This window comes from Helianthus annuus, chromosome 14 (genome assembly GCF_002127325.2).
Source record: "Helianthus annuus cultivar XRQ/B chromosome 14, HanXRQr2.0-SUNRISE, whole genome shotgun sequence".
Lineage (NCBI taxonomy): Eukaryota > Viridiplantae > Streptophyta > Magnoliopsida > Asterales > Asteraceae > Helianthus > Helianthus annuus.
In genome coordinates, this window is record NC_035446.2 from 135,602,000 (window position 1) to 135,629,210 (window position 27,211).

At 36.0% G+C, this 27,211-nt stretch overlaps 1 non-coding gene across 9 annotated transcripts; it reads right to left on the reverse strand.

Moving 5' to 3' along the window:
- Positions 1–10,397: 10,397 nt before the first annotated feature.
- Positions 10,398–16,582, reverse strand: LOC110884017. 9 transcript variants are annotated; one of them, XR_004879421.1, is made up of 13 exons: positions 16,445–16,582; positions 16,316–16,349; positions 16,168–16,241; positions 16,032–16,088; positions 15,605–15,730; positions 14,898–15,158; positions 14,715–14,817; positions 13,715–14,045; positions 12,793–13,078; positions 12,239–12,363; positions 11,983–12,134; positions 11,784–11,841; positions 10,951–11,164 (listed from the first exon to the last, which is right to left on the reverse strand). It is a non-coding gene; the product is annotated as an uncharacterized LOC110884017 (transcript). The 9 variants fall into 9 exon arrangements; XR_002560870.2 differs by lacking the exon at positions 12,239–12,363 and having other exon boundaries at positions 11,983–12,209; positions 14,898–14,950; positions 15,057–15,158; positions 16,445–16,581; XR_002560868.2 differs by lacking the exon at positions 12,239–12,363 and having other exon boundaries at positions 11,983–12,209; positions 14,898–14,950; positions 15,045–15,158; positions 16,445–16,581.
- Between the last annotated feature and the right edge of the window lie 10,629 nt (positions 16,583–27,211).

Consider the following 27,211-nt stretch of genomic DNA (forward strand, 5'->3'; position numbering starts at 1 on the left):
AGGGTAGACTGGGCTACCCCTCCCTCCATAGATCCGCCCCTAACCGATATCAGTATCAAATAACATAAAGAAGATTTTATGTTAATATTTAGAAGGATATGTCATGCATTGCTCTTTGATCTTTAATTTAGGGTTAAAAACATGTCATACGTACTCCTCTTACCATGGGCAGCAAAAAAGAAAAAAATTAGTGCAATTGGTAGGCAAAAATCTCGATCACCTCTCTTAAAAGTTCTGTTAAACGCCCAGGCCGACCGATTGCCCACCAAGAAAATAAATCCTAAGTTCGTCACTACCTCTTACTAATTAGCATCGATCTATGTAGTTGTGACAATTAGATATATAACACAATTTTTTAATTTTTGAACGATCGTTGAGATAGGAAACTAAAAGACTCGAGTGGAGAACTGAGGATTCAAATCACTTGTATCCAACATACTCAAAATGAATGGATTATGCTTGTTGGGTAATGGGTTCGGGACGAGTAGTTACTATAAGATTATTCACTATCACAATCCAATCCAACCCGATCTTTTATTAAAATACTAATTTCTCTCTCTTCAACCTACACAACCTAATCTAATCCAATTTTTCACCCACTATCACAACCCAACCCAACCCAACCCAACCTAAACTAATATTTTATTATATAAATATGATTGTAACTATTCTTTATTATAAAGAAATAGAAGTTAAATAATAGAAAAAAAGAATAAACAATTAATATTATGTTGGTTGTTGGTTGCCATACCAACCTGATTGTGCAAAAATTTCAATTATTTAATTAAAATAATTTCCTATAATTTTATCATATTTGCCATGTGGCAACCGTTTGTGCAATTTGGTCACCATAGTGACTAGTCTAAATACACACATATATAAGTATAACTGCTATATTTCATGTTGTTTGCTTCTTACGAGTTGGAATTGCTTTGATTATTCATGAAGTAAACATACCAAATATGAATTCTAAACATGCCCTCTTTCTTGCTTAGTATTAGGTGATAATATTGTAACCAGCTAGTAACCTTAACATGTAAGCATATTTTTTTGGTTAAGTAGATTTATGTCTATTAGAAACGTACTATAATATATCCTAGTTATCCCGATGCAGAACACAAAAACAGGTGAATATGTTACTTTTCATTTCTTCTTCATTCTCTTTGTAATTTAATTGAAAGGCATTTCTTGTAAAACAGCATAGAAGAAATATCAACAAGAGAAGATAACGTTTTACGGTGGATGTTAGCTAAGCTAATCCATTTTACATCCACTCTTTGTCTTCACCAAGAGTTTGTGTTCGCTAACAAACTATTACCACATCAGAAAGAAATGCACTAACACCATAATATTAGGTTAAATAAAACTTTAAATAAATGGCATATTAATATTTTAACATATGTTACCTATATAGATTTAACCTTTTTTTTAATTTTCTTTTCAAATTTAAGTCAGTTTATTAGAATATACAACTTTATTAAGTCTTTCTACTAGGCTGTATGTTTCATTACACATTATATTATATATATTAATATGAACTCTAAATAATTAAAGTTTTAATAATATTATGAGTGAATTTCAAGGATTGTCCTTTGTCTTTATACCCATTTTCAGGCGCTGTCCTTTATGTTCAAAATTGACGAGTTTTGTCCTTTATGTTTTCATATCATACACGTTTTGTCCTTTAGGCCTAACCCAGTTAGTTTTTTCAGTTAAATTTGGTCATGTGCTTTGCACATGAGAGCATTTTTGTCAATTCAAAGGTTGCAAAAGCTTTGAGCTGTAAATTTGCCGTTGAACTTACCTTTGAATTGACAAAAATGCCCTCATATGCAAAGCATATGACCAAATTTAACTGAAAAAATTAACTAGGTTAGGTTTAAAGGACAAAACGTGTTTGATATGAAAACATAAAGGGCAAAACTCGTCAATTTTGAACATAAAGGACAGCACCTGAAAATGGGTATAAAGATAAAGGACAATACATGAAATTCACTCTAATATTATATTATATTTATTTTAATTTATTTTAATTTGATTTTTTAATTGAAATGAATAGTAATTTATTTATTTTAACAGTAAAGTATCTATAAGAATAAAAAAAACATATTTTTTGTACCATAAGCTATACGAGTATTTGATATGTCACTAACTGAACATATTTCAATCGAACAACATCGGTACTAACATCGATAGTATCGGAACCAATATTCTTTTAATGTTTTTCAATTGATATAAAACATGTATCATTTTCAGCATATCACGACTTTATTTTTTTAGATTTCTCTTTCTGCTGTTGTAGTGAACCTCGGTACTAGAACGGACAGAACCAATACCAATTGAGTTCTCGCCGCATAGCGTGAGGGAAAACCATTATATATATTAACAGAAAGTTATGATGAATAGTAGTTGAAATATTTTAAGTATTTGTTTTTATTTAGTAATATTTTACCAATTATTAATTTAGTTGTTTAGTAATAAGATAATTATTAGGTATTTATTCTTTTTATTAGTAGCATTTTGTTTAGTATTCAGTTTGATTTTTTATATAACTTACGTTCGGATCACTACGATAACGACATGATATGTTATCAAACAAAAAACCATAAAAATTAATACATACCGGTACCGAACTACCGATGTTGTTCAGTTCGGTACGGTATGATAGCAATACGATTTTAGTTTATCGAAACGAAAAACAATAAAAATAAATCCCGGTAATAATACAAATGTTGTTCAGTCGGTTTCGGTTTGGGTTGGTACGATAGCGGAGCCGTTTTCCAATAATGTTTATATGGCAACGTTGAAAAAATAAACATAGAATGCAAACCAACCAAACTGATATCAACTGAAAACATACAAATGATGTGTTGTGAGGGTTGATGCATTGTATTGCAAGCAGCTGACGCAAGTTCGATTGTTGTTGTGTCCGATTCTATGTTTTGCCAATGTGGGGCTAGCCCATTTGGCATAGGCATATGCCTATTAAGGGAGATGTTCCAGGTTCAATCCTGGGCAAAGGTGATAAATACTAGAATTATTGGTGAATAGAGTAGACCAGACGTTGTCATTAAAAAAAATGAACATCGGTACTAGTATGAATATTTGTTTTTATTGTTTTTGATCCATGTAAGGTTTTCTCTTTCGATTACTATAGCAAGTGTAGGTACTATAACGAACCGAATAGATATCAACCGAATTTTCGTCGCGAAACGCAAGGGGAAAATCACTAGTGGTAATTAAAAAAAAAGGTAAAGCCTTCAATCTATCTACTATAATAAAAGAAACCAAGTTTTGGACACGTGTCACTCATTGAAGATATCTTCAAATCTATACTTATCTTATATTAACCAAATAAATAATAAATTAATATTAAATTTTATTATACTTTAATAAAATATTATCATTAAATCTAAATTGTTAATTTAATATCTTTAATGTTTTTATAAATTAGATAGAAATTGTATTTTAATTAAACAATAATTTTATATACTTTGTAAGATGGTCTAAACAGATCGATTTTAATAGTCTAAATTAATAGATCGACTTAATATTCTAAATATATCGATTTTGGCTTAAGAATTTTGATGCTTCACATTTTGTGGTTTTGTATTTAAAAAAGTATGGTTGTTTATGGCACAAAATGAAAGCAAAAATATAACACAGAAAACAATTTGAGAAATTTAATACAACATATTAGTTCTAAACTGTTACATTAGGTACTATATTATATGGTAAATTGATCAATAGGGGTGATGGTCTATTGTCAAAGACAAAGCTTTTAAAACATCTTGGTTTAAGAGGGGACGTCTTGTGTTCAAGTCACATAGATGACAGAGAATAAAAAAAATGTAATTCAAATATTTTTTTAGGGTAAATTGAAATTTGGATGGGGAAGTTAAAGTTTTAGAAAACTAAAACTAACTTCACAATAAAGAAAATAACCGAATAACGATAAAAATAGAATACACTGCAAATGTAGAAGATAATTCCAAATAAGGGTAATTACACGTTTTGTCCTTCTCGTGTAATACACAAGGTTTTTAAAAATATAACTATATTTAATTTGGTATATAAAATTACATTTATTCAACCCGTAAAATACACTGGGTTTTTAAAGATATAACTTTTTTATTATTTAATATATAAAATTACATTTATTTAACCCGCATAATAAAAAAGGTTATTAAATATATATTATTTTAAAAATTAAAATGTTTAGTATAAAAAATTACCCTTTATTCAACCTGTGTAATACACGGGGTTCTAACCTAGTATTAATTAAATAAAAGTATAAATTCTAAGATAGCTCGTCCTAGCTATCAAGAGACTAGGTAGGCCAAACGTAACTTTTTATATGAACCATGTGGAAAACACCCAAATTTTGGAATAATGAAATTAAATAATATTTCTGATTATAATAATGATAAATAGGAAGCTAGCTCTCCTACGTCGTACATATAAATAGCTAATCGTACGTGGACCATTGTAATAATAATCCGGCCCGGTGCAAATAGCGTGTCGGATTCAATACGTAGGTACATAGAGACGCGAACCCGTACCAAAAATCAATGTTTTAAAAACCGGTTTTTTAGTCATACTGGGTTGGGCTCTAAAATGGTTCAACCGGTTGAATCGGACGGTTGAACCAGGTTACTAGTTAACCCTATAAATTCCATAAAATACAAACTCATCTCAAAAAACAATCTCAACTTGAATTTATGTAACTGATCATAGTTTTATCTAAAAATAACTATTTTTATAGTAAATTATTAAGCATTTTAAGAATATTTTTATTAGTTATAAACAATATTGCATTCTACGAGGTGAGTAACAATTTCAAAAACGATGAAATATTGGAATAGAAGACCCTAGGTTAATTACCGGAAATATGGAAGATCAATATTACCTTAATATCGTATTTTATTAAAATTAAGAAATCAAATCTTAAGATAATGCAAACCGGTTCAACGTTTTGAACCGGTAGAACCGGATTTATCACCGGTACATAAGACATACCGTATTCGGGTTTTACCGACCTTTATCGTACCGGACTTGTGTTCGATATCCGGTTTAACCGGTTTAACCGGCCGGTTCATACCGGTATTTAAAACATTGCCAAAAATGGATTTTGTGTTATATATACGTGTATTTTGACATCGCATCCGTAGAAATTTTGACATCGAACCCGTAGAAAAAGTCGAAATATAGTCATAGACAATCGATCGTTCGTCCCTTAAAAATTTCCGAACCCATAGAAAAAAATCATGACTACGTCACTGTCAATACGTTAAAAATCGAAAATTGTATGTAAAGTTTATACTACGATGCAAAAATATAGATAGGTGGAGGTGGGGGGAGGGACCCCCAGACTCAAACAAAACTCCGCCCATGATCTAGCCTGCAAATATAAATATAAGCCGACTATAAATTTAAACATTGCCTTCACTTCGTCTCGATTTTGGAAGCATTTGTCTTCTGTGGTTTACAAAAAGCGTTACAAAGTGTAAACCACAAAGATCGTTTGTGTATTTTTTTAAAGTTAGTGAACAAATCTAAAATTTTGGTAAACCACAAGAATAATCTGTGTACTTTCCTCTTTTCTTAAAGATAGAATTCTTTAATCATATCGTTTGTAAGACTTAAACTCAATACCTCTGAACTAAAGTGTTTATAAAAAGTTTTGTTTTTACAAATGAGCTTCCAACCCCATCATGTCTTTGAAGATTAAAATTTATTATAAAAACAAGTATGGTAATTTATAAAGTAGTGTTTGAAAGTAGTGGGGTTCTCTCACGTTTTGTAGCGGAAATGCAGTATGTATCGGCTTAATTCGTTATGGTATTGACATGCACTATAACAACCGAACGTCAGGCTTCAAACGAACTGAACTTTAGCGAACACTTCGTGAACCAATTGGCGGAAAGTTCGTTTACGTTCGTTCAATAAACGAATGAACATGAACAAGAAATTTCATTCGATTAGTTAAATGAACGAATATGAATAGATGTCCCATTCGTTCAACTGTGTTCGTGAACATTCGGTAATGTGTTCGTGACCATTCGGTTCGTTTACGTTTGTTCATGTTCATTTATTATGTTGTTCATTAAAGATTTTTGTACATTTATTTATTTTATCTAAACTTTTTATATTTTTCTAGTTATTATCTATTTATTACCCTAACATATATATTAGGAAACCTCCTTCCCATCTTATTTATGCATCGTTCCCTATACTTCGTTATTCACATCGACGGAAATTAGCGACCTTCTTTCCACGATTAGGACTTCAAGTTCCAACGTTAGTCTCTCCGCCATCCACTTCTAGCCTCCGCTGACTATTTATGCAACTTACTAAAAATAATCTTTAAAAAACAACCTTCATTTTACCGCCTCTCGTGACTTTTTATGTTGTTTTTTTTGGCCACCTCTTCAAAAGCTAGTAGTTGTACGTTGGGTTTCATCGAATCAATTATCCTAGTTATTCACTGGGGACACAAGTTTGCATCATTAGGGAGGAGCATATTTGGGGTAATTCGATAGAAAAATGGTGTTCCCTTAGCAAAACCCAACTTTAAATCGTCAAAATTGTGAGCTAAAACCTAAAAATTAGGGTTATAATTTACCAGAGGTAGGTGTGTAATCAAAAGTTAAACTTGAGTGTATATAGAAAAATAGAACTGTAATCACCAATTATGAAGAAATTAACCGACTTGTATTAAAGTAGTATTATAATAGTGTTAGTTTAAAAAAAACGTTTCAACTATACTCTCCACGAAAAAGTTGCCAAGTTACGAGGTAAGGTGTAAAACTCACGACGTATTTAGGCGGAATCTAGTAAGGACAAAAAGGTCTTTAATGGCGTCCCACACACGCAATAATCTCCATAAAGCTTTCAAAAAAGGTAATTGATTTGATTATCTAAATAATTAATTAGGTTAAATTTCACCGGAATATGGTTGGCTAATCGCGAAGAACAAAGAGCCGAAGAGGGGGCAAAGAGATGAGTGGCAAGACTTTTTTTTTATATATAATTAAGTTTGAGTAATATACATAAATAATCACGGTGGTTTTTTAACTAAAAGGTATTTTAGTCATTTTATACGAATCTAACATATTTCTTTAATAAAATTTAGTCATTGTAAACGATTCTAACATATTTCTTTAATAAAATTTAGTATTATAACTAAAAGTTGTTAGAAAATAAAAACCACATTAACTCAAATTTGTTACATTTCAAAGTTGAACTTCAAATGTGTGACCATAATTAAACTATAGGGACTATTGTGTAATTAACTATTATTATTATTATTATTAATATGTTAATATTATTAATTTTCTTTTTTGTAAATGATTATTGAAAGAGGAAGATGGTAAAGGTGTTTTTCCCGTCCTTTCTGATTGGACATATCTGTAAAGTTTCCATTTTTTGCCATTATTCCATTTTCTCCTTTTCATTTATTTATATTCTTTCCCCAAATACTCATCTCATTCTGGACGTTAAACTTAATATATATGATTTTAAGACAGTTATTATAACTTATTATGAGTGATTGAAAGGTATATACAAGCATCATATCACAAGAGTATTAGTTGTATTGATAGATATATTTGCGGGACGGGTTTTTACAGCGTATGCTGGCCCTGTTCTATTAATCATAGAATCTTACCGTTTAAAAAAAAAAAAAAAAAGATATATTGGCAGAAAGACACTGAGAGTAAAGATTAAAGAACCTCTTTCTTTCTATAGGTTTGATACCTTTCATACAGATGATGTGGGTCAAGTTCTAATAGGCTTATTTAGAGTGGGTCGAAATCTACTTGTTCAAGCCCAAAATAGACCATTTTTAAACAATTAAATCATTTACATATATTTGTTTCATACTTTATAGTAGTTGTTTCCAACAAAATCTTACTCCATTTATAGTTAAACAGGGTTCATGATCATTCAAAAGGTATACTAATAATGCATATTTTGTAAATGACCTAAAATATAACAATTAACAAGATGAAATACTTGGAAAAGGTATTGTTGTGGTGGATTTAAGTTGTACGTGAGGTCACTTTAGAAAATCGTACTGTGGTCAACTTGGTGGGGTTATTAGGACATAAAAGTTGAAATAAAAGAATGATGGGACAGACTTCTATTTCAATATATAGAGAATACATAGTGGTATTCGAACAAAATATTTATGTAATAAACTAAATTGTATAATCTCAATTTGGTTTTGAGTTCTCTTTGTAATCTCATTAATTACTCTCGACAAGTTGAATTTTTAGATCAGTATCGTTGTATCAATATATGTAATTGTATAGTAACCAGTGGGATCGTTGGTACGCTGTAGCGGACATTTGATCAATATAGTACCGTTATAATACCGGCGTTGGATACAGTAACCGAAAGGTATACATCAATCAAAACAAAAATAATGAAAATATGTACCAATTCTGATAAATCGATAATACTGGTATGGGTTCAATAATACCGATGTCAGTACTGATGTTAATTGGTCGCGGTCGACTCGGTCCATCATGACACCGGTAGGAACTTCGATGAAACCATTACAAACGATTCGTCACGGTAAAGAACAAATATATCGATTAAATTTGACTAGTTCACTTTTGAACAAAACTTTTATCGAATCGTAAATAAAATAAGCGCATTGAATTAATTTATTAAAATAAAGAAAATGGTAAACGGCGTAAATATCAATTATATTTGACCGGTTCGCTTTTGAATAGAATTTTTATCAAATTGTAAAAACAATTATGAGTATCGAATTAATTTTTAAAATAACGAAAGAGTAAACAATGTAAATTTATATATAAAAATAACTAAATTCCATGAGACATTTGATTACATGTATGTTAAATTAAGTGTATTGAATTATATTATTAAAATAACGAAAAAACTACACGGTTTCAAATTATATATAAAAGAATTACTAAATCGTTAGACACTTTGATGATATGTACGTTTGTGACAAATATTCGGTCTGTATCGATTTAACACGTTATGATACCGGTATAGTACGATATTCGGTATAGCAAATGAAAAAGATATAACCAAATAGATATCAATACATGGTTTACATCGATAAAAACAATAAAAAATGAATAATGGAACCATTATGGATAGTATAAATTATATTTGCAATATTGAAAAATAAATAAAAAAAAAACATGCAAATCATTTTTACGAAAAAAAGGAAAAGTATCACATATAGTATAATATGTAATTAAACTAGTAGACGCCCCGCCCGCGTTGCGGGGCAATGGCCGAATAATTCTCAATCAATTAAAAAAAAGACTACTATAACTTTGCTATGAAAAAAACGATAATAAGACCGTAATTTTGGGCTCAGGGCAAAACTGTAATTTTTCAGGACTAATGAGCCAGTGTTAGGCAGCTAGAGTTATGTGTCGCCCGCGTTGCGGGGCGCTAAACAGAGTATTTCTTAGGGTAATAACATGTATGCCTTTATGTCGTTTAGTTATACATGCTACGTATAACACGATATCAAAAAAAGTCACATCAAGTTAACCAATTAAAGAAAAACAGTACCATAGTTATGATAAAAAAAATTAACTAAAACGATGACAAGCGTGTAACTTAGAGTTGGGGGCAAAACAATAATTTCTCAGGACCAATTAGCGAATGCTAGACAGCTGTTTGGCATGAATAAAAACAAAATTAAGTCAACAAAGTAAAATAAAACACTACCATGGTTTTGCCAAAGGAAAAATAACGATGACAAGATTGCAATTTTTAGCTGAGGTAAAATCGTAATTTTAAAATGGAGGTAAAATAATATTTTGAACTGAGGTATTTTGAAATGGGGGCAAAATCGTAATATTTTAGCTGCGGGCAAAACCGTAATTTTTTGCTAGCGGCAAAATCGTAATATTAAACTGGGAACAAAATCGTAATTTGGCAGGACTCTAGTTGAGGGCAAAACCATATTTTTATTTTGCACTGGGGGCAAAATTGTATTTTTTAACTGAGGGTAAAATCGTAAATTAACGGAAGGGGTAAAAGCAAAATTTTATTTTGAATCGAGAACGAAATCGTAATTTTACACTTGAGATAAAATTGTAATTTGAAATCACCTATAAATAACTATTATATAAAAAATGCAAAAAAAAAAAAACAAAAGTCAAGCCGCCCAAAATGGCCAATCACCTAGCAAAACTATTACATGACGTAAGCCAAACTTGATAATGTATATGTTGATAATTCTGATCTTTTCTATACAAAGTGAAATGGTGTTTATTGTACCCTTCTGAAAACTATAGTGAATTTCAAGAATTGTAATTTATATTTATATTCAACTAGGTTATTACCCGGGTGCTACCCGGGTTGGAGAAAACTATTAAGATAAATATTAAGTGTATAAATAAAATAAAATACAAAGTCTCATGTTACATAAATTAGTGATACAGTGGATACACAATTTAAAGATAGTCGAGTCCCTTTGAAGATGCATATCCTTCGAGTTACCAAAACCTTTCCCGTAGTAAATTGAGTTCCCTCTACAAAAAAAAAAAAAAAAAACAACCAAATTATAAGTGTTTATGTCTATAATATAAACTTTAGTGTCGATACCCGGGATTGTTTCCCGGGCTCGAGAAAGTAATTTAGATAAATAATTTGTGTATAAATAAAATATAACAAAATACAAATAAAGCGTCATATTACATAGGGGTGTTCAAAACCGGATATCCGAAGTTTCGGATATCCGAAAGTCGGATATCCGAACATTTCGGATAGTAGATTTCACTATCCGAATCCGTATCCGAAATTTCGGATATCCGACTTTCGGATATCCGAAATTTCGGATACGGATACGGATAATGAAACGGATATCCGAAATTCTAAAACAAAAAAAAAATCAAATAAAAATGTAAACTGTCTTTCCCAACATAATAAAAAGATCGGTTGTTTAAAAGAAACAAACCAACACAATTCAAAGTTGTTGTTCAAAAGAAACAAACCAACACAATTCAAAGTTCTAAAATAACGCATAACATGTCCAAAATAACACATAACACAATTCAAACCAATACAATTCAAAGTTTTAAAAGTCGAAATAAACACATAATCTTCCAAATCCAATCATCCGATTCCAATCCATCCTTCAAACTTCCAATGCACCATATGAAACCTGCGCAAGAATATAATGCGAAACGAGTCAACAAATGTTTTTTTCTTCATATGTATTAAAGTAATACAAAATAGAAATCAATAAAAGATGATGGAATAATTATATGGAACCAACAGTGAGGTTTTTATGGAACCAACAGTGAGGTTTTGATGTGGCCTAAAAGATGATGCGGCTGGAGTGAAAGAATGGATTAGATTTAGGGTTAGGTTATAAATTTTAAATGGTATTTATATATATTATAAAAATATATTAAAAATTGTTTCGGATATCGGATATCCGAAATATCCGAAATTTTCTGAAATCACTATCCGAATCCGAATCCGAAAATTCGGATTATCCGATTTTCGGATATCCGAAAATTCGGATATCCGAAAATTCGGATATCCGAATTTTCGGATAATTCGGATTCGGATATTCGGATAATTCGGATTTGGATTCGGATGATTTTGAACACCCCTAATATTACATATTAAACATAGCCCGTTTATTAGTGACATGGTTACGGATCAAACATAGCCCTGAATATATAATCTCTGAGAGTCCATCCTATAGATATTGATCATGTTTCATGCTAGTTTTAAAATTCTTCACAACAAACATGAAGGCAAAAAATAACTACCAACAAAATGGCACTAGTTGTGAATGAGCCCAGCAAGAGCATTTCAATTTTAAATTCCCTGCAAATATAAAGAGGTAATAATATTAATGTAGGATTTAATGAAAAACTAAAAAAAAGATATTTTGAAAAAGGGCATCTCTAACATTCTGAATAAATAACGATTCATGAGATATAAGTGTTAAGGGTCATGAAGCTATACCGACACCCAGCCCGACTAATAAACGACCGAATATAGACATGTATGGATCGGGTGCAGCTGCCATCACAAAAGATCCAAGTGCGAAAATTACATCAGCGATCTTCAAAGGATTCGGAGAACCTCAGCAACAACTATCCAGATCATACACCCTGCTGCAAAACCCGTACAGAAAGGCAGCAGTTTGTTAAAGGCATCAGCACATATAAAGAAGGTACTGCTACAATGGGCTGCAAAAAAAAACATGAACTAAAGTTACCAAAAGACCCTGAGAAAGAATGACAGAAGAACGATGAGATAAAAATTAGGGTTTGTAAGGGAAGTACCATTACCACTGATTCACAAACGTAATAGAGAGGTAGAGAAGAAACGGCAGAGAGGAATCTAATTGAAAATGAAATTAGGGTTTGTGTGGTGGGGAAGAAGTCGTGAGTTTAGAAACAATATATACCCGGGTCAAAATCCGGATCCCTTGTCTGCCCATATAAAGAAAAAAAACCAAATTCTAGAGTGCTATGGTGATGCCACATCATTTTCCAAGCCCTTATATCATGACACATCAGCCCTTATTTATCATGTTTATATATATATAGATTAGTTTGGGAAGATAATGCTTTCAGGCCATTTTGACCAGTCTATGGTTAAACTATCATGAAAAATGTCATCAAATGTGGTGTTGTGTCAAGTGGTTCACACACAAAGCTAATACATAAGAATTACTGTAAAAAGATTCTTAACTGAAACCAAAATGTCCAATTCCGATTACAAAAATTCTAAGACTCCGTACAAAACAATCATCTCTAAATTACTTACATGCTCCTTAACGTCGAGTTTATGAGTTTCGTGACCACACGAATACTGGAAAGCTCAGCAGCTGAAGTTTTGGGAACACTCATCTGCTTCAAATATGGGCCTTGCCTTATATATGCATTGAGATGATCCCATCAGTTGGTTTAATCGCCACCACCACATCCATCATCCAACCAAGTTTCTTAGAGGTATCATTCCCAATATCACATGCCAATTGTTGCAATAATGACAGCAGCACTCCTTGGCTGAAAGGAACAAAATTACTTGCAAATATTCCCTGTAGATCAATCTACAATTTTCAAAACTTAAAAAGTGAGTAACATAAGATTACCACAAACAGATAAGTGATTGGGGGGGGGGGGGGGTGTAAAAAGTTGATGTAGTATTAATGCACAACACAAGACCTGTGTGCGTTCGCATCCATTCTCATGTACAACCCCATGGGTCGGGGATCAAGCATGATTTATAGGGACGAGGCGCGCATGAAATTAAATTTAAAATCTTTCGTTGTCTTGGATCTACAATGTTATTGAATGAAACACATCTAAATTACCCGAACTATTAATGCCAAACTATTCTATCCGAACCCAAATATATAATATTTAAAATATATGGTAAATAATTCTAGCATAAAAAAAATTTGTTTTCCTAACTTTTTTTACCGTTTTCAACATTAATCTTGTTAATAAGGTAGTGCTAAAGTAATAGTAATCAGAAGTCAAACTTACAAAGATCAAAATGGGAGATAAAAGCAATAAGGTTTGGTAACAATCACTCACCTTAGGAATACAGGTGGTTTCAAAATTTAAGTGGATCCATTATCTAATGAGGTTTTGATAATAAAAACATTTTTCTTTTGTTAAAAGACTTACATGTGTAAAACCTCAAGAGAATGGCTAATAATAAATATACACAGATCACTCACCAATGAAAATCATCTGCATTATGTGGTTGGTTGCAATTATTGGAACTGCAATAATGGATAGTGTTGAAGGAACAGGAGGACCCTGTTGGAAATCTACACCTAATAACGAAGAAATGAAGCTAGCACCGAGTGCTTCCGCTGCTAAAGATGAGAATGCAGCCGTCCCAGAGAGTTGTTGCTACCAGGTCAGCCGTAGCTTCAACTGCAATTGAGCATGAAATTTCTGCAGCTCCGCTACCGTATGCAAACGAGTTATTACGAATAACATTTCTAGCGACACATAGTGCATCTTGGATGCTGCGTTTTGTCTCCTCGATCATCATCTTGTTACCTGATTTCTCATAATAAATATTACAAGTTAGGGGTGCTAAACGGGTCGTGTTCGCAGGGTGGCGGGTTCAACTCGACCCGTACCCGAAAATTTTAGAAGAATCCGAACCTGACCCAAACCGAAAATCGTGCCGTATATATGAACCCGAACCCGACCCAAATATTTGCATACTGACTCGACCCGACCCTTTCAACCTGATTTTTTTATTTTTTTCAGAAAATTAATACATTAAAATTAACACTACTACAAAAAAAAAAAAAACACAAATTTATATAATAAAATTACTTAAAATCATAAAAAATTATGTCAACTTCCATTTTTAAGTTATATTTCTATTTATAGCATAAAATACACACCCAATTTAACTTATAACATAAAATATATTTTAAAAAATATAATATAATAGAAATGGGTTGAATGGGTTAACCCGCCAACCCGACTGGGTTTACCCGAACCTGACCCGTTTAGCTAAACGGGTTCGCGGATTCAACCTGAAACTGACCCGAACCCGTTTAGACTAAACCCAAACCCACTAATTTCGTGTTAAGTTTGTGTCGTGTTTCCGGGTCGTGTAAGAAATTCACACCCCTAATACAAGTAAATAAATTTATGTGGTGAAACAAACAATATACATACAGCTAGCTACAGAACATGACTGCTATAACTTACCTCCATAGATGAAAATGGTTACAGCCTTTGAGTTTGCACAGTGCTCAATATAAAACATTCGATCTTTTGTGGTACCAAATGCCTTTTCTCTAACCAAACCAGTCTGTCACACAGAAAATAATTACAACAATGCCATTTGTGTATTAAAAATAAGTATGATAGAAATATGCAAAAAAAAATTACCCTTCCTATTTTTTCAGTTGTTAGTTCCTGGAACCAGGGAACAATTCTACCGCCTGCACAAGATTAGATAAAAATATTTTTAGAAACTATAGTAACGGTGTGTATTAAAGCAAAATTGTTATAAACAGCTAACTAAAAAGCATAAACCGATTGCTATACACCGCCAGCCCGTCCGGCAGCTGGCAAATCTCTGTGCATTAACAAATGATTTGCTTCGTCATAGAAGCCCCGTTGACAAATTACCAGTGTGGCCCCTACATCCTGAAGAGATCAAGATTAGAGTTATTAAGGCATAAAGTTCAAACAAATTGAATCAAATCAACCCCACACACTTTTTGTCTTCAATTTGTAGCTATTTTTATAGATAAATAACGTGTCAAATATGATTATACACACCGTCCTATTTCAACAATTACACATTAAGAATAAAATCTAGTTTTGATCCATTTCCTTTTTAGCATTTTGTTTTAAAAGCGACCCATTTAAACAAAACTCTTTTTATTTTTATAAAAATAATTCAAGAGGTGTTACACATTAAATACGAAATTCACACCACTTTGGACCCATAATATCATAAACAAACCCCAAACCCTAAGAACTGAAACCCATATGAACAATTAGCAATCAAACAACATCATTTATGTACCAAATTGATAAAAATTGATAACGGTTATGATTTTATTTTAACTAAAAAGAAAGGGATTGACCTTTCTTGACCAGCAGTGTCCCAAATCTGAGCCTTGATGACCTTCCCATCAATATTAAGACTTCAGGTAGCGAACTCGACACCAATCGTTCATTTTGTCTCTAAATTGAACTTATTTCTGGTAAACCTTGAAAATGAACATGTTAAGCAGGTAAATTCTTAGTTCAACTTCAAACACTCCACTGATCCGAAACCCAATAATGCACATAGATATGTAAAATTAGGGCCAAAAAGTTATCAAATAATGAATGGCCAACAATATACATAAACCGGTAACGTAAATCAATAAAATACATACCAATCGATGCAAAAACCCTTAAAACGAACAACAACAACGATACCCAAAAGGTAACTTATTCGTAAAGAAAAATACAAACAATAAGAGATTTAATTTGCGATTCGAATAAAACCAACAATCAACAACACACCTACGAAGAGATAAATCTTCAAACCCAGCATATGCAGAAAACGAAGGATCTTCAATCCTAAACAAATAAACATCAGTTTTAAGATTCGCGATCAATGGAAAAACAAAACAGGATCTTCAATCTTCAAAAATATAACCTAAAACGAACTTTCCAGATTCAGAATCCACACACGAACAAAGAAAGTGACCATCAAATACCATCGCAATTTGCCTAAATAAGATATAACAGAGAAATTTAACTATACAAATCTCAAACGTTTTACGGTTATTCGAATTTAGGGTTACCTGTATCATTGAAGAGGATGATCGGTGTGAATATCTAGATGAAGCGGCCAAGAAGATGTATGAAAAAAACAAAGAAAAAAAGAATCGATTAGAAGGTGTATTAACAATTAGCCAAAGGATAGACATTACCTGATGATTGTAAATAAGATATCAACGAAGATTGCTGTGGAATTGATAGTTGGGGTTTGAGAGAAGGAGGAACCATAAAGAGGGTTCTAGCGTGAAGGAGAAGGCGTCTGGGAGATTTAGGGTTTTTAGATGGTTAATATACTTGGGTCATAATAACGGATCCCGCCTCAACCCGCATACCAAAATTTTTGACCCATGATTTTGGAGCCAAAACCAATTTCAAGAAGCCCTATGGTGATGCCACATCATTTCCCAAGTCCTTATAACATGACACATCAGCCCTTATTTATCATGTTTATATATATATATATATAGATATAGGTGGTGTCATTTACCTTTAAAATTGATGAGTTTTGTACTTTATCTTTCCAAATGCTACACGGTTTGTTCTTTTTGCCTAACCCAGTTGTCACACCCCAACCGATGACGAAAACATCGGGGTGCGTGCACTAAGCGTTCAGATTGCTCGTGAGATTTCCATAACACTAAATATTTCGATAGACATTAAATAGATTTCATAATAATTGTCTAAAAACAACCATCAACCACAATAACAAGTATTAATCATAACAAACATTGTTCAAATTGTTCAAAAGACTAAATTAACTAGGCGACGTTTCTAGGCACCCCCTAGCTTGATTTCCATGTGTTCCAAAGCAACTTATTAGCCTGCAACATGTATTAAAATATCAATACAAAATTATTGGCGAGTATACAAGTTGGAATAGAGAATAATAGATTAAAAGCAACTCATATCCACAATGTAAGTAAAATAAAATAGTTCAGCCGTGCTAGTGCCGCACTCCACGCAGTGATAGCCCAAGTATCCCGATGCTTTAGTGTTTACCCAAGACTCAAGGTAAATTAGAATCCTCCTAACAATACCCCCTGAGAATAATGGGAGAGGTGCACCCCCTATAGCGCTATTATTGTTAAGGCGGAACTACACACCCTGGATTAACCGTCACCTAGCACAAATAGAATAGTAGAATGCACAAGTTTTCACATACACATTGGATAGAGTTTAGATTTCAAAAGAGTCAACTTTATATAGAATACATGTTACACCCCAAAGCTTAAAGTAAAAAGGGGATCGAGTATACTCACAGTGATTGCTTAACAGTATAGACTGTTATTGGATCAAAGGGAGCTGTTTTAGAATTTGCCTGATTAGATTACAACAGATAAGAGTTGGGCAGAATAAGGAGATTGCATAAGGTGTCGGAAACAGTCACTGAATCGGATGGATGTCCGATCGGGTGGCTATCCGATCGGGTGACAAGTGTGTGAGGAACAGATGGCTGCCCGATCGGGAGGCTATCCGACCGGGTTGCCACTTGATTTAAATCCCATAAAGTGAGGAGGGATAGGATGGCTTCCCGATCGGGTGGTAATCCGATCGGGTTGCCACTCGATCCAAGTATTAGGTTTAGAGTTTGTCACCTCTATCGGATGGCAGCTCGATCAGATGACTATCCGTTCAGGTTGCCACTCGATTGAGATTCCCAAGTTCCAAGTTTTCTAGAAAAGTTTTAAGTGTTGTAAGATTTCAAGGCTAAAGGACAAGTGTCTCCTGATCGAGTGGTTGTCCGATCGGACGGCTGTCCGATCGGATTGCCGCTCGACCGGGCGATCCTTGTTCAACTTCCCATTCTGTAAAAATTTCTAAGTTTAACGATGACGTCATGGTACGTATTGCGACAACAGTAAACTCATTAGCACTTAGGCGTTCTGATCGGATGGGAATCACCCCTGTCCGATCGGTCGTCTATCCTTAACGAGTTTATGTCGGAATCCGTGTTTCGGCCATCTTTTCCGGCAAAAATTTAGATCCACGCCGACTTTAGACTATGCATCAAATCTACAGTTCGTTTAGATCCTGTTTCCACCGAATTAAAGTAAAGTTTGATGAAAAAATAATGAGAATTCAAGTTTTATACTAAAAAGTCTAGATTTAGCTTAGATTTAGTGTAAAAACGTATGAAATTCCTTAGATCCGAGCTAGATCTTGCCAGGAATGACGTTATATGGCAGTTCGTACTAACCACCATGATGACATCACCCTCAAGAACTCAGATCTGAGAGATTTCACGGTGAAAAGTGTAATTTCAAAGGTGAATCACGTAGAGAATGATGTGTAGATCAAGAAAGTACAAGGATCTAGCTTAAAACGTACCGAAATCGATGAGAAAAAGGAGAAATGAAGTGTGTGTGCGTCTGGTCGAACAGGGCTGTCACATCAGGGAATAAAGTGATGTGACAGGCCTATTTATAGTGTCAGGGAGTGTGAGGAGGGCGGTGCGCACGGATTGGATGGTGGTCCGATCGAGTGACCATCTGATCGGGTGGCTATCGGATCGGGTGGTCATCCGATCGGATTGCCACTCGGTCAATCCATCCTTTCTGCATTCCCGGTTTTGATTCGTTTTGCGAGTTAGATTAAGCGTTGCATATTGTTTGGTATGGGGATAACTAGATTACATCATAAACACCAAAAGTTTTCAAGATTAATAGATTCCGCTAGTGACAAGGCTCTAGTCTCTCGTTTAACCAAGAATCAAGTTTCACGAGTCCCAAGAGTCAAGCACCAAATAGATTTAGGCATTCCAACATAAATTTAGCATTCCAAGATAGATTTAGACACTCAAATCATATAGTACTTAGACATTCAATCGTATAGAATTAGGCATTTCAAGATTAGACATTTCACACATAGCTTGGGGACTAAAACTAACACAATTAAAACTTCAGGGACAAATCTTGATAAAAGCCTAAAGTTTAGGGACGCTGGGCGTTACAGTCTCCCCTCCTTTAGGAGATTTCGTCCCCGAAATCTTAAAAGAAGACTGCTCGAAGAGCTGCGGATACTTGGCCTTCATATCACTTTTCAGTTCCCAAGTGAATTCGGCGCCATGCTTTCCTTCCCATCGAACCTTGACTATGGGAATTTTGCTGCGCCTCAGTCGCTTGACAGCTTGATCCATGATTTCGATCGGTTTCTCCACAAATTGAACAGCCTCCTTTATTTGCAAGTCTTCAAGGGGAACATGCAGTCCCTCGTTGGCTAGGCATTTACGTAGATTAGACACGTGGAACACCGGATGTACATTATTTAGTTCTTGTGTAAAGTCGAGTCTGTACGCCACCTTGCCAATCCTTTCAAGTATCACGAAAGGACCTACATAGCGAGGGGTGAGCTTTCCCTTCTTTCCAAAACGAACCACTCCTTTCCAGGGAGATACCTTGAGTAGAACTCGGTCACCAACATCAAATTCCAGAGGCTTGCGCCTTTTATCAGCATAGCTCTTTTGTCTGCTCCTAGCCTTGATCAAGTTATCACAGATCTGAAGAATCTTATCCGTTGTCTCTTGAATAATCTCAGGGCCAGTGAACTGCTTTTCCCCAACCTCATGCTAGCTGAGAGGAGATCGGCATTTTCGTCCATACAAAGCTTCGAAAGGAACCATTTGAATACTGGAATGATAGTTGTTGTTGTACGAGAATTCTATCAATGGTAAATGTACATCCTAGTTATTACCAAAGTCGATGACACAAGAACGGAGCATGTCTTCTAGGGTTTGAATAGTACGCTCGGTCTGTCCATCCGTCTGAGGATGAAAGGCCGTGCTAAGATTCAAGTGCGAACCCACAGCGGACTGAAATGTGTGCCAAAGACGTGAAGTAAAACGATCATCACGGTCAGAGATTATGTCAAGAGGGATGCCATGACGGCATATAATTTCATCGGTATAGATCCTAGCAAGTTTCTCCACTTTATAATCTTCACAAATAGTAAGAAAGTGGGCTGATTTAGTTAAACAGTCAATGATCACCCAAATACTGTCATGACCGGCAGGTGTACGGGGTAACTTAGTAATAAAGTCCATAGCAAGACTATCCCACTTCCAAACGGGGATTTAGGTTGTTCTAAAAGTCCAGAAGGACGCTGATGTTCAGCCTTCACCTTCAAACAGGTAAGGCACTTAGAGACATACACGTCAATGTCCCTCTTCATACAAGGATACCAATAAGTCATACGCAGATCCTGGTACATCTTATCGGCACCTGGATGTATAGAGTAACGAGACTTGTGAGCCTCGTTCATAATGAGCTCACGAAGGTTATCGCGATCTGGCACCCAGATGCGATTGAGATAGTACTGAAGACCATCTGATTTAGTTTCGAGTTGATTAACGTTAGCGCCAAGAACTTCAACAGATAGACTTCCTTCATTAGCAGACGAATACTGAGCTTCACGAATACAAGCATGCAAATCACCAGATATACAAATAGCCTTGACATGACTCTTACGACTTAGAGCGTCGGCCATTACGTTCGCCTTGCCGGGATGATAGCGAATTTCGCACTCGTAGTCGTTTAGTAATTCCACCCAATGCCCCTGTCGCATGTTTAGTTCTTTTTGGTCAATGATAAGTTGAAGACTCCTGTGGTCAGTGAAAACCACGCACTCCGTACCATACAGGTAGTGTCGCCAGATCTTTAATGCAAAAATAACCGCACCAAGCTCCAGATCGTGAGTAGTATAGTTTTTCTCATGTACTTTGAGCTGACGAGAGGCATAAGCGATAACCTTGTCCCGCTGCATGAGCACACAACCCAATCCATGGTTCGAGGCATCACAATACACCACAAAATCGTCATTGCCGTCAGGTAGAGTTAGAACAGGAGCATTGCATAACAAGTCCTTAAGAGTCTGAAAGGATTCCTCTTGTTCGGGACCCTAAACAAAAGGTTTCTCCTTTTGGGTTAGAGTAGTAAGAGGAACAACAATTTTAGAGAAATCCGCGATGAACCAGCGGTAATAACCCGTCAGTCCTAGGAAAGAACGAATCTCAGACACGGATTTAGGCGTACACCAATTCTTCACTGCCTCGATTTTAGAAGGGTCAACATGAATACCCTGACTACTAACAACGTGACCAAGAAACTGCACTTCATCAATCCAAAACTCACACTTAGAGAATTTAGCGTATAGGCGTTCACCACGTAGAAGTTCAAGCATAAGACGTAGATGGCGAGCATGATCGGCTTTAGACTTAGAATAAATAAGAATATCGTCAATAAAGACTATAACAAAACGATCCAAATAGGGTTTACAAACACGGTTCATAAGGTCCATGAACACTGCAGGTGCGTTGGTCAAGGCAAAAGGCATGACTACGAACTCGTAATGCCCATATCGAGTACGAAACGCAGTTTTCGGAATATCATCTTCGAGGATACGTAGCTGATGATATCCAGAACGTAGGTCAATCTTTGAGAAACACGACGCGCCTTGTAGTTGGTCAAATAGATCATCGATGCGTGGTAGAGGGTATCGATTCTTCACGGTAAGCTTATTAAGTTCACGGTAGTCGATACACATACGGAATGAACCATCTTTCTTCTTGACAAATAAAACGGGAGCACCCCACGGAGAGGTACTTGGACGAATAAAACCCTTATCAAGTAATTCCTGTAGCTGACTGGATAGCTCTTGCACTCGGAAGTTGCAAGACGATACGGAGCCCTGGCGACAGGAGTCGCAACAGGTACGAGATCAATACGAAAGTCGACAGATCTAAGAGGAGGAGGACTAGGTAAATCCTCAGGAAAGACATCAGGGAAATCACACACAACCGGAACATCATTTATGTTGTTCCCCTTGCCCTTTTGTTCCACTACGTGGGCCAAGAAGGCAGGGTTCTGTTTAAGTAAACTTTTGCTCGCTTGTGTGCATGACATCAACCTTAGTCCTTTTGAAGGTCGGTCTCCATAGACGTTCAAAGTATCACCAGACGGAAGAGGAAGGCGAAGAAGCTTCTCGTGACAAACAATCTCGTCATGGTTCGTGCGTAACCAATCCATAACGATAATAACATCAAAGCTACCCAAACGCATGGGTATGAGATCAATAGAGAAAATGTGATCGTTAAGAGTCAAGGCACAATCACGCATGATAGAATTTACAAGAATCGACTTACCATTGGCGACCTCACCAGAGAACGACTCAGGTAACTTAGAGCGTGTACAATTTATCAAAGACTCAAACTCCACGGACACAAAGCTTTTATCGGCACCAGTATCAAATAGGATCGAAGCATAAAGGTTATTAACGAGAAACATACCATTCACCACGTCATTGTTGTTGCGAGCCTGGTTAGTATTGAGATTGAACGCTCGTCCACGAGCGGCTGCTTGTTGGTCCTGGTTCAGCTGGGGGCAACGGTTACGAAGATGCGTAGTATCTCTACACTGGAAACATGCACGAACATCATTGACCGGCTTGGGATCATGTAGAGGAGCTGGAAGAGCCGCTTGAACTGCCTGAGCTAGGGCTTGCTGAGCTGGCTGAGCAGGGTTAGCTTGACGACAGTAGGGAGTCGTGTGACCATAGCGATTACAGTTGGTGCACAGACGACATGCAGAAGTAGTAGGATGATGAAAGTTGCAAGTTGCGCACTTGGGATAAGACTCGGTGTACTGCATCTTAGCTTCTGGAACAACAGGGTTAGCAGCAGCAGTAGCAGGAGCAGGTTTACCTGCAGGGTTTGTAGCATGAGTAATAACATTGCATCCTGAACCCTGAGATTTGCTTTTCTTGTTCTTGCTGCCACTTGGCTGCTGGGTGACATGATTTGCAGACCTTGAAGAAGCAGGAGTAGCAAACTGTTTATCACGGACACGATTGTTGTTGAGACTAGCTGCGAGACGGTAGACTTCCTCAATTGTGTCGAGCTGAGCTGCTTCAATAGAATCGCGCATAGCAGGAGGTAGACCATTGATGTACTTGGTTATCATCGGCTTGGGAGTAGAAACCAAGTGAGGAATGATCAGACTAAGGTGCTTAAAGCGAGTAGTGTAAGCCAGATTATCATCACCAATCTGCTTCAAGTGCCAAAACTCTTCTTCAAGCTTCAACGGCTCATGGGGAGGGCAGAACTCAAGCATCATTAGTTCTCGTACCTCAGCCCATGGAAGAGCATAGGCTTCTTCATTAGAACTGATGTTTCTCTCATTCGACCACCACTCCAACGCTCTTCCTTGGAACATTCCAGTCGCACTCCTAGTCTTTAGATGATCAGGGAACTCGCTGTTAATGAAGGTAACTTCGATGCTCTCGAAGCACTCGAGCATAGCAGTCACCCCAACACTACCCGTGAAAGGCTTAGGGTTGCAAGAGATGAAATGTTTGTAGCTGAACTTTGTAGGCTTCTGTTTCTCAGCCTTGGAGTCCACAGAGGATGGAGGAGTGTTCGATCCTTTGAGCTCAGAAACGATCTTTGGCACGACCCGAGCGATCTGGTCGGCCATGAAAGACAACATCTTCTTCTGAGACTTCTCCCTGGATTTCCTGAGAGTGTCGGATAGCTTTCGAGAAGACATATTAAAGATCCAACAAGAGGATCGTATAAGTCTAAATTCACGGGATCTCACATTATAGATTTACACACGATAGACTAAAGGCTCAACAGATTCGCAAAATTCACACAGATACCGCAAACCCACGACCTTCGCATGGCGCGTTGTACGGTGCATGGCAACAAGCCAGAAACGCTTATATATAGGAAGTACCAGCGGCGTATCCACCACGTTTCGGGCACATCGCTTCTACCCCGTACTCGGCGTCATGTTACGTGTCGCAATTGACAAATAATATGCTCAACCTTATCACACAACACACGTAGACTAATCCGATAGATTTCAATAGACTTTCCATAGACTTTAATAGATTCGCATAGATTAGTGTTAACGGTCCACAACCCACAAAATCTCGCATGGCACGTGCTACGGAAGTTCGGTGACATGACAGAAGCACTTATATATAGGAAGTACCAGCGTCGTATCTACCATGTTTCGATCACGCCACGTCACCCCTCGTCATCGGTGTCATACTTTACCATCAACAACATTAGACTTAGTCAATTAAATAGCATAGATTGACCCAACTAACCCACATAGATTGATAATCATAGATTTACTCAAATAGACTTCACAACTTCAACCCGAGTCTACAAAACTACGAACTTCACTTAGCGCGTGGTATGAAGGTTCGACAACATGCAAGTAACACTTATATGTAGGAAGTACCAGCGGCGTATCCACCATGTTTCGGACATGCCACTTTCCTCCTCGTCTTCGGCGCTAGGCTACGTTTCGTATTTTGTTTCTTATTCCACACATACGAAGTTTACACATAGGTTTCACGATAAATTTCACATAGGTTTCACATAGAATACACAAATAGACCTCTCATAGCTTTAGAATTCAACAACATCACTACCGATCCACAGACACTAAGTTTCGCACGGCACTCAATATGAAAGTTGGTAACATGCCAGAAACACTTATATATAGGAAGTACCAGCGGCGTATCCACCATGTTTCGGACACATCACTTTTCCCTCGTATTCCATGCCATGTTACATCTAGTGCCTTACAATCACAACATCACATAGATTGATCAGATAGATAAACTCCTTAAATTTAGTTTGATCCTGAAGAATTAAAATTAACGTTTTAGATTGCGGACATGCGTGCGATTCGTGTAAAAGTATACCAAAATGATCGAAGAATCGAGTTTAAAACCTCATACAGAAAATCGAGATACATAAAAGTAAGGCTTATAAAACATAGGATTGTTACGGGTAGAGGAACGGCGACTAACCAAGGTGATTCGAACCCCTTTCGATTTGAGGTAACGTGTCCTGACTTACTTAGACAAATACATCATCGATGTTAGGCCTACGATATTCGTCCTTTTGGTCATTCCACGTTCCTAATTGATTGGAATTTCGAGACCTTGCGAGACATAAAAATCAAAGAGTGGGACTAGTTATTAAGGTCTGAGTTCCACCTCTATCTTGACAACATCGTACCTTAAATAGCGTTGGTACTTATCCGCAGACAAGGCCTACTAGAACAATATGGAGATTTTACTATCGAGGTTCAGATGTCACTCCTGACTCGAGAGCAAATCTCGTGCAAAATGCAAACACCGATTAACAGTGTTTTCAAAGTATAAAGTGTATATTATGTTAGCCTTAGGAAAGGCGTGTAAGTTTAACAGGAATATATGCTGCTAGGAAGGAGATACAGTAGAATGCATAAGTCTTAAACGGCAAATAAGAGTCGAGATTTCCTAGAACTATAGACTAGGGCAAGTATTTCTACTTATCCTAATTCCCTATAGTTATGGCTCTGATACCAATCTGTCACACCCAACCGATGGCGGAAACATCGGAGTGCGTGCACTAAGCGTTCAGATTGCTCATGAGATTTCCGTAACACTAAATATTTTGATAGACATTAACTAGATTTCATAATAATTGTCTAAAAACAACCATCAACCACAATAACAAGTATTAATCATAACAAACATTGTTCAAATTGTTCAAAAGACTAAATTAACTAGGCGACGTTTCTAGGCACCTCCTAGCTTAATTTCCATGTGTTCCAAAGCAACCTGTTAGCCTGCAACATGTATTAAAATATCAATACAAAAGTATTGGCGAGTATACAAGTTTGAATATAGAATAATAGATTAAAAGCAACTCATATCCACAATGTAGGTAAAATAAAATAGTTCAGCCATGCTTGTGCCGCAGTCCACGCAGTGATAGCCCAAGTATCCTGATGCTTTAGTGTTTACCCAAGACTCAAGGTAAACTAGAATCCTCCTAACAATACCCCCTGAGAATAATGGGAGAGGTGCACCCCCTATAGCGCTACTATTGTTAAGGCGGAACTACACACCCCGGATTAAACGTCACATAGCACAAATAGAATACTAGAATGCACAAGTTTTCACATACACATTGGATAGAGTTTAGATTTCAAAAGATTCAAGTTTATATAGAATACATGCTACAACCCAAAGCTTAAAGTAAAAAGGGGATCGAGTATACTCATAGTGATTTCTTAACAGTATAGACTGTTATTGGATCAAAGGGAGCTCTTTTAGAATTTGTCTGATTGGATTACAACAGATAAGAGTTGGGCAGAATAACGAGATTGCGTAAGGTGTCGGAAACAGTCACTGAATCGGATGGCTGTCCGATCGGGTGGCTATCCGATCGAATTGCCAGTCGATCGGGTGACAAGTGTGTGATGAACGGATGGCTGCCCGATCGGGAGGCTATCCGACCGGGTTGTCACTTGATTCAAATCCCATAAAGTGAGGAGGGATAGGATGGCTGCCCGATCGGGTGGTAATCCAATCGGGTTGCCACTCGATCCAAGTATTAGGTTTAGAGTTTGTCACCTCTATCGGATGGCAGCTCGATCGGATGACTATCCGTTCGGGTTGTCACTCGATTGAGATTCCCAAGTTCCAAGTTTTATAGAAAAGTTTTAAGTGTTGTAAGATTTCATTACAGTTGTTTAAGTAATATGATTGTTTAGATTTGCAACTATTTTCAAAATCGCTATACACAACTCGAATTTGAACTCGTTTATTAAATAAATTAATTCTAATTTTTGCTTAGCTCGTTTAAACTAATTTTTATTCGATATATGGTAGACATGCATAGATCAAATAGGGTAAAATGTAATAATTGATAAAAAAGAACGGTGGTGGTGATGGAAGGGGGTGGAGGTAGGGGTAGGGATGGTGGATTCTGGCGACTAGCTAGGTAAAAGGCAGAGCAGGGTGAGGGGGAAGGGATGATGATGTCTAGGTATTGAATGAATTGAATGATGAGTATGGAGAATGGACAGATAAGGGTAAAATTCAACATTTCTAGTTTTGGAAATTAATTATGTTAC